Here is a 9202-nt window from a genome sequence, read left to right on the forward strand (position 1 = left end):
CCGCCAACGACAACGCCGAGAGAAGGAAGCAGTCAACGGGTCGCGGAGCTTAGAGAGGACGAGGAGGTAAGAGGACACTCAGGGAGACACATGGAAGCAAGAGGACATGGCGGCTCTTCTATCCATTGCATACATCCGCCTCTGGACACAGTGAAATCGCTGTTTCAGTTTCGGCGACACAGGGCGAACCCACGGGTTGCCGCTGGGTTCTGCCGACTGGCCGCCGCCGCTACGAGGCGATGCGCCGTACCCACGTATCGTCTGCCGCCGTCATCACCACATAACAGATGAATATGAAGATAGTTAATGATTCATTCCTCCCCACCCCCTTCCCCTTAATAACCGAGTCGTTTTCACGCCCAGTCAAATCGGCCCAGAGACTTGTAATTTTTTTTTTTTTATTTTGTGTGTAAAAGTCACTGAAATAAATGCAGACATTACGTGTTTTATTCATCTACATAATCTATTCCATTCGTTTATCAATCACTTATTCTCATAACATTTACTTTTCGGTTTCACTTAATTATCGATGTCTCTTAATTATTGGTTCCCAATGTGGGGCAATATAATTAGTAATCTGCATGACAGTTTATGCCAGAGATCAAACAATTCTCGATTCACTACAGTATGTAGTAGATTAGGAATGAGACATGTACAGAAAAGGTCAAACCAGTGACAGAGGCATAAATTTTACTTTATTAATTGCCACTTACACGAAATGGTCAATAGGAGCACCGGGGACGTCTACGAGATGTTGCAGAACAACACATTTGCAGCTGCTGGCCAAGATTGGAACTAATTTTTTTCCAGTGTGAATCGGTTCTGCATTAACGCATTAGCGTGTCTACCAGGTTTCACTACCATATGATAATTACAGCCCACACTCGACCTCCGTGAATAGCTGCACTTGAATTATAAAGACCCGGTACTTCAATATTCCTTGTTTTAAAAATTCATTCAGTTTTTGATTCGCACGCTTCTTTCAAGGCTCTGGCATATATAAGAGCAGAAATATTATTATAGTTAACTGGTGAGTCATCCTTACATGCCTCATCACTTGCCTTCCAGTTGGTGTGTCGGTCCAATCACGTGTAGCCAAGTGCGATTAATTCAGTTTTTTTAACTTAATCTTTACTCCACGTTTCCGTTTTTGTACGTAGACAAAAGAAAAGAAAACTGGCGTTCTACGGATCGGAGCGTGGAATGTCAGATCCCTTTATCGGGCAGGTAGGTTAGAAAATTTAAAAAGGCAAATGGATAGGTTAAAGTTAGATATAGTGGGAATTAGTGAAGTTCGGTGGCAGGAGGAACAAGACTTCTGGTCAGGTGACTACAGGGTTATAAACACAAAGTCAAATAGGGGTAATGCAGGAATAGGTTTAATAATGAATAGGAAAATAGGAATGCGGGTAAGCTACTACAAACAGCATAGTGAACGCATTATTGTGGCCAAGATAGACACGAAGCCCAGGCCTACTACAGTAGTACAAGTTTATATGCCAACTAGCTCTGCAGATGACGAAGAAATTGAAGAAATGTATGATGAAATAAAAGAAATTATTCAGATAGTGAAGGGAGACGAAAATTTAATAGTCATGGTTGACTGGAATTCGAGTGTTGGAAAAGGGAGAGAAGGAAACGTAGTAGGTGAATATGGATTGGAGCTAAGAAATGAAAGAGGAAGCCACCTGGTAGAATTTTGCACAGAGCACAACTTACCATAGCTAACACTTGGTTTAAGAATCATGATAGAAGGTTGTATACATGGAAGAACCCTGGAGATACTAAAAGGTATCAGATAGATTATATAATGGTAAGACAGAGATTTAGGAACCAGGTTTTCAATTGTAAGACATTTCCAGGGGCAGATGTGGACTCTGACCACAATCTATTGGTTATGACCTGTAGATTAAAACTGAAGAAACTGCAAAAAGGTGGGAATTTAAGGAGATGGGACCTGGATAAACTGAAAGAACCAGAGGTTGTACAGAGTTTCAGGGAGAGCATAAGCGAACAATTGACAGGAATGTGGGAAAGAAATACAGTAGAAGAAGAATGGGTAGCTTTCAGGGATGAAGTAGTGAAGGCAGCAGAGGATCAAGTAGGTAAAAAGACGAGGGCTAGTAGAAATCCTTGGGTAACAGAAGAAATATTGAATTTAATTGATGAAAGGAGAAAATATAAAAATGCAGTAAATGAAGCAGGCAAAAAGGACTACAAACGTCTCAAAAATGAGGTCGACAGGAAGTGCAAAATGGCTAAGCAGCGATGGCTAGAGGACAGATGAAAGGATGTAGAGGCTTATCTCACTAGGGGTAAGATAGATACTGCCTACAGGAAAATTAAAGAGACCTTTGGAGATAAGAGAACCACTTGTATGAACATCAAGAGCTCAGATGGAAACCCAGTTCTAAGCAAAGAAGGGAAAGCAGAAAAGTGGAAGGAGTATATAGAGGGTCTATACAAGGGCGATGCACTTGAGGACAATATTATGGAAATGGAAGAGGATTTAGATGAAGATGAAATGGGAGATACGATACTCCGTGAAGAGTTTGACAGAGCACTGAAAGACCTGAGTCGAAACAAGGCCCCCGGAGTTCCATTGGAACTACTGACGGCCTTGGGAGAGCCAGTCCTGACAAAACTCTACCATCTGGTGAGCAAGATGTATGAAACAGGCGAAATACCCTCAGACTTCAAGAAGAATATAATAATTCCAATCCCAAAGAAAGCAGGTGTTGACAGATGTGAAAATTACCGAACAATCAGTTTAATAAGTCACAGCTGCAAAATACTGACTCGAATTCTTTACAGACGAATGGAAAAACTAGTAGAAGCCGACCTTGGGGAAGATCAGTTTGGATTCCGTAGAAATACTGGAACACGTGAGGCAATACTGACCTTACGACTTATCTTAGAAGAAAGATTAAGGAAAGGCAAACCTACGTTTCTAGCATTTGTAGACTTAGAGAAAGCTTTTGACAATGTTGACTGGAATACTCTCTTTCAAATTCTAAAGGTGGCAGGGGTAAAATACAGGGAGCGAAAGGCTATTTACAATTTGTACAGAAACCAGATGGCAGCTATAAGAATCGAGGGACAAGAAAGGGAAGCAGTGGTTGGGAAGGGAGTAAGACAGGGTTGTAGCCTCTCCCCGATGTTATTCAATCTGTATATTGAGCAAGCAGTAAAGGAAACGAAAGAAAAATTCGGAGTAGGTATTAAAATCCATGGAGAAGAAATAAAAATGTTGAGGTTCGCCGATGACATTGTAATTCTGTCAGAGACAGCAAAGGACTTGGAAGAGCAGTTGAACGGAATGGATGGTGTCTTGAAGGGAGGATATAAGATGAACATCAACAAAAGCAAAACGAGGATAATGGAATGTAGTTGAATTAAGTCGGGTGATGTTGAGGGTATTAGATTAGGAAATGAGACACTTAAAGTAGTAAAGGAGTTTCGCTATTTGGGGAGCAAAATAACTGATGATGGTCGAAGTAGAGAGGATATCAAATGTAGACTGTCAATGGCAAGGAAAGCGTTTCTGAAGAAGAGAAATTTGTTAACATCGAGTATAGATTTAAGTGTCAGGAAGTCATTTCTGAAAGTATTTGTATGGAGTGTAGCCATGTATGGAAGTGAAACATGGACGGTAAATAGTTTGGACAAGAAGAGAATAGAAGCTTTCGAAATGTGGTGCTACAGAAGAATGCTGAAGATTAGATGGGTAGATCACATAACTAATGAGGAAATATTGAATAGGATTGGGGATAAGAGAAGTTTGTGGCACAACTTGACCAGAAGAAGGGATCGGTTGGTAGGACATGTTCTGAGACATCAGGGGATCACCAATTTAGTATTGGAGGGCAGCGTGGAGGGTAAAAATCGTAGGGGGAGACCAAGAGATGAATACACTAAGCAGATCCAGAAGGATGTAGGTTGCAGTAGGTACTGGGAGATGAAGAAACTTGCACAGGATAGAGTAGCATGGAGAGCTGCATCAAACCAGTCTCAGGACTGAGGACCACAACAACAACAACGTAGACTCCATAAGCTGCGTCAAGCTGAAACGCCCCATCAGCATCGGAACAGTACTATATAGTGACACGAACTTTCGCAGATGTCAGAAGTGTGTATCATGTTCAAACCAGATAAATCCTTGGTTATAAATATGGTACTATCTCAGAAACAAGTAAACGGATTTTGAAGGGAGAAACTCCCTTGAATTCGTCTCTTATGACACTAGCAGCAGACGTTACTACAGTTACATTTGAAATAGCAAAGTTGATACCGATATCTCTGTAAATAATTAGTTTCGAAAAGAGATTATGTTGTGACAATTTCTTCATATTTCATTTGGGTGAAACAGAACAGTTAAGAAAATAACTGAGGTGAACAGCTTATCGAAGTCATTCTGCTTAGGAAGGCCAAGAAAGAAAGAAGTCCAAACCTTGAAGGAAACAAGAACTTATTAGCAATCTGTAATTAAGAATGTAAACGCATTAACTGCGACTTCTGATATTGTTAAAATATATGTATTTAGATCTGAAGAGATGTGATAGGAGAGAGACCTAAACTTCTGAGAATTTCGACTGGGACGTTTGATGCATTTCCATTCGACATTGTTTCGACCTCTGTAAATGAAGTATACAGTGACCGTGTAAGAGATTATTATGTGACTCTTGTAATCTTATTGTTCTGCAAATGGAGATGTTTTATTCATTTCACTTCAACGTCATTCTGCAATGTTGTTTTTCACATTTTATGCATAAAATTGAAACGACAACTCGGCAGAACACTCGGAAGCACACTGATAACCAATTAAGCCGAGAAAACATGACAAATCACGTATTACACTAAACTGTACAAAATAAAGTTTTGCACACCCTAAGTATCTGCAAAAGTGTGTGGGATTAGATTCAATGGAACGATTAACAAAAGAGTAAGCCGTCCGAAATTATTTAGGTCGTTCCGAAACTATTCGTTCAAATTAATGCAGTAGGTAGAGAACATATAAACAAATATATTTAGTTAGGATACATATGGTCCACGGCGGCAATTTCTGATGCTAAGGCCGATATACAAAGAAGGAAGCTTAACACGCTAATTGCAGCTGTGGCTTTATCAAGAACTGTTCGAATGAGCGACCACCGGCTGCATGCATGCGATATATCGTCGGACCATTGATTGTCGTGTCCGCTAGGAGATTCCTCGTATGTCCGCACTGGTACCAACAGTGATGGTAATTATAGCGACAAGGCCTCCTGTTTCCACAACGACTTCATACGTCGGCTGCTTTACAGGTATGTGCCACCAGAGGAAGAAATTCAAACATGTGCGGTCAGGTGACCTGTGCGGTGAGGCCACAGGGCGACCACGGCCGATCCATCCATTCCCGAAGGTGGCCCTCAGTTGATTCCTCACGTCAGTGCTGAAATGAGCTTGCGCCCCATCGTGCTGGAAGTAAATCCTTTGTTTCCAAGCAGATCTCAGAGCCAAACATCTGTACACATTCACACAGAAGTACATGTCGGCAACACTAACAAAATGTTCTCTAACATTACAAGGAAAATTAGGACACCATATGCTCGTTATCTAAATTTGTTTTGATGATCTCTACCTCTTGTACTAATTTGAACGAACAGCTTCGAAATATCCTGAATGAAAAAGGTTGACTGTCATCTGGGGCAGCAATTTACGGCTATCTGCCGATGATGCTGTGGTGTACACGAAGGTGTCATCGCTGAGTGACTAGCAGGCTACAAGATGACCAAGACGTAACTCCTGTTTGGTGTGATGAATGGGAGCTTGCTCTACGTAGATTGAATGCGGATGTATGGAAAAAACAACCGGACATATCCGAAAGAACAGATACCATCTTCACATGTAATTCAGGCTAACCGGCCATTGACCTTCTTCTTCCGTGCGGATGCACACGTATTGCCCGAACTCTTACGGGACTCGGTAAGATTGTCTGCCGCGCGTAATGAGTGTAATGGGCAGGGGCACTACGAATGTAAGATGGGAATGTGGGTCTCATGGAGAGCGTGCAAGGGATAATTCCCTGCAGTCGCCTTTTCCTCGGTGGCTCAGATGGATAGAGCGTCTGCCATGTAAGCAGGAGATCCCGGGTTCGAGTCCCGGTCGGGGCACACATTTTCTACTGTCCCCGTCGTTGTATATCAACGCCTGTCGGCAGTGTAGGGTCTTGATTTAATTATCATTTCAAGTGCTATGAGTTTGAGAACGACAATCAACTAGCGTACTACACAAATACATGAAATATACAGTACATAATATGGTCTCGGTATGCAAAGGTATGCAAAGAAATTGAAAATGGCTTGTGCTGACTGAAGCAGGACTTCGCATTGACTAAGAGTTCTGCTGAAAGCAGCTTTCACAGTGAAGCTGGTGATCAAATAGAATACAGATAAGAGAGTGAACATACAAACACGTGTACAATAGAACTTTAAAATGGACGTCATTAAGTGAAACGGGAAAGAAAATATATTGTAGATAGTTTCGTTGTATTCCTTGTTACTGAGACCCAGTTCAAAAGCAACAACACATGAAAGATTACACTTCTCCTACGTTGGACCAGGGGATATAAGAGGCCACGATATATAAAAAATTATAGAAGAAAGATTCTTGACACATCAGCAGATCCTGAACGCGTTTAAATTAACGGGGATGTAATGTGACCAGCGTGCGGACTAACGAGTTATAAATAGATACTGTATCACCAGGATAGACAGCGATCCACGTCTTTGAACAAAGGAAGTTTGAAAATGAATGAAGACACATTTAAAGACCTGAAAATGTTGCAAACAAACTATCACCCTACTGCAGTGCAATTCGCCACCTCACCGTAATTTTCGTAACTGTTTGCATGAGAATAGACATCAGAATGTAACCTGAATGCAAATACCCAACATCCAAAAGGAAGCTGCCGCATAAATCAAACATAGCAAAATGTAGAAGCGGAGAGATGAGTCACCAGCCAGAAACATCATCAAAAGCAGAATTATAAATAATGCAGAATGCTTTATCAATCGTTCATTTACATCTACATCTACCTGCATACCCTGCAAGCAACGGTACGGTGCGTGGTGGAGGGTGCCCTCTACCACTACTAGTCATTTCCTTTCCTGTTCCACTCGCAGACAGAGCAAGAAAAACGACTATCTATATGCCTCCGTATGACCCCTAATTTCTCGTATCTTATCTTCGTGGTCCTTACGCGAAAAGTATGTCGGGGCGGTAGAATCATTCTGCAGGCAGCTTCACACGCCGATTCTCCAAATTTTCTAAATAGTGTTCCTCGAAAGCAACGTCGCCTTTCCTCCAGGATTCCCATTTGACTTCCTGAAGCATCTCCGCAATACTTGTGCGTTGTTCGAACCTACCGGTAACAAATCTAGCTGCCCGCCTCTGAAACACTTCAATGTCTTCCTTTAATCTGACGTGGTGTGGATCCAAAACACTCGAGCAATAGTCAGGAATAGGTTGCGCTAGCGTTCCATATGGGGTCTCATTCACTGATGAACCACACGTTCCCAAAATTTCCCAATAAACCGAATGCGACAGCTCGCCTTCCCTACTACATTCCTCATATTCTTCAAACGGACTTATTTTTTAATTTATTTGGCCTCCAGAGCGTGTGCTCTATATACCCACCTAAAACATATAGACACAATGTGCACTGAATTGTATGAATAGAAATACATAAAGTCATATTTACATGTACAAGGGCACAAGCTGTCACTATTTTGTCTGCCATGAATCTACAACATTCAGATTTAGATGTAAATCAAACAGTTGTGGTTTATCAGTTCAAATCATTACAGAAATTGCATCAGAACTGAAACACAAAAATGAGAAACACATACCATTAAAACCTACAGTTTTTTTTTCCAGCACTCTTGAGGAAATTAACAAATACTTTACAAAGGCAATGTCTTTGCCAAACAAAATGAAGAAGCTGATTGAAGGAGATGGTATCCCATACTGAGCAATGTCTTCAAGATGCCCAACCTTTCACAGTCAAACATGGGACAGAAAAACAAGATGTGTTTTACATCAGCTTCCGTTTCAGAATCACATTCACATATTGGAGAACTGTAAATATTGACTCGACGTAGATCGAGTGGGAAAGAGGCGTGGATGACGCCCAGTCCAATGATATTAGAAATTGTTGATAGGTCCATATCTGTCCTAGTAAACCACGGCTTTGCAAGAATTCGAGGCTGTAACACCGCAAGTAAACACTTTTCGTTTATTGGGAAACGTTCCATATTTCTTGTCTTTGATGTTTTCCGTTACTCTTGGCTGCTTATGACAACTTCAGATCAAGGACTTGTCTGTATAGGCGGCTTGCTTCGCTAATACGCCAGCTTCATCATTGCAGCGGATGCCAGCGTGGGAACGCACTCGCAGCAAGTGGATGGTCTGTCGCCTCCGATTACTAAGAACAAAGTCCAAAGCCATATCCAGTATACAGTCTAAGACAAAAAAAAAAGACGCACCACGAAGGAATCATCCGAATGAGATGGAATCCTGTACATGTGATGTACGTGTACAGATAAACAAATATTACAGTTAGAAAAATTAGATGATTTACTCAAGATAACGAACGTCAAAAATTGAGCAAGTCAATAAGGCGTTGGTCCAACTATAGTCTTTATGCAAGCAGTTATTCGGCTTGGCATAGATTGATGGAGTTGTTGGATGCCCTCGTGAGGAATATCGTGCAAATTCTGTCCAATTGGAGAGTTAGATCGATAAAATTTCGAGTAGGTTGGAGGGCCCTGCCCATAATGCTCCAAACGTTCTCAATTGGGGAGAGATCTGGGGACCTTACGGCCAGGGTAGAATTTCATAAGCACGGAGACAAGCAGTAGAAACTTTCGCCCAGTGCGGGCGGGCATTATCTTTCTGAAATGTAAGCCCAGGATGGCTTTCTATTAAGGACAACAAAATGCGACGTAGAATATCGTCGACGTATCGCTGTACTATAAGGGTGCCGCGAATGACAACCAAAGGAGTCCTGCTATGAAACTGAATGCCTCCTCCTCCCCCCCCCCCACCCCCCACCTCCCCCCTGTCCATTTCTCCCGGTCGTCGGACCGTACGGCGGGCGAGATTGACGTTGGTATCCTAATGCTTTTCGAGGCGTCTGCAGACTCGTCTTCACTGGTCATCT

At 41.9% G+C, this 9202-nt stretch overlaps 1 non-coding gene across 1 annotated transcript; it reads left to right on the forward strand.

Moving 5' to 3' along the window:
• The first annotated feature begins 6078 nt into the window (after nucleotides 1-6078).
• Trnat-ugu (transfer RNA threonine (anticodon UGU)) lies at nucleotides 6079-6152 on the forward strand. The gene has a single exon. It is a non-coding gene; the product is annotated as a tRNA-Thr (tRNA).
• Nucleotides 6153-9202: the final 3050 nt, after the last annotated feature.

Source organism: Schistocerca serialis, chromosome 1 (genome assembly GCF_023864345.2).
Source record: "Schistocerca serialis cubense isolate TAMUIC-IGC-003099 chromosome 1, iqSchSeri2.2, whole genome shotgun sequence".
Taxonomy (NCBI): Eukaryota; Metazoa; Arthropoda; class Insecta; order Orthoptera; family Acrididae; genus Schistocerca; species Schistocerca serialis.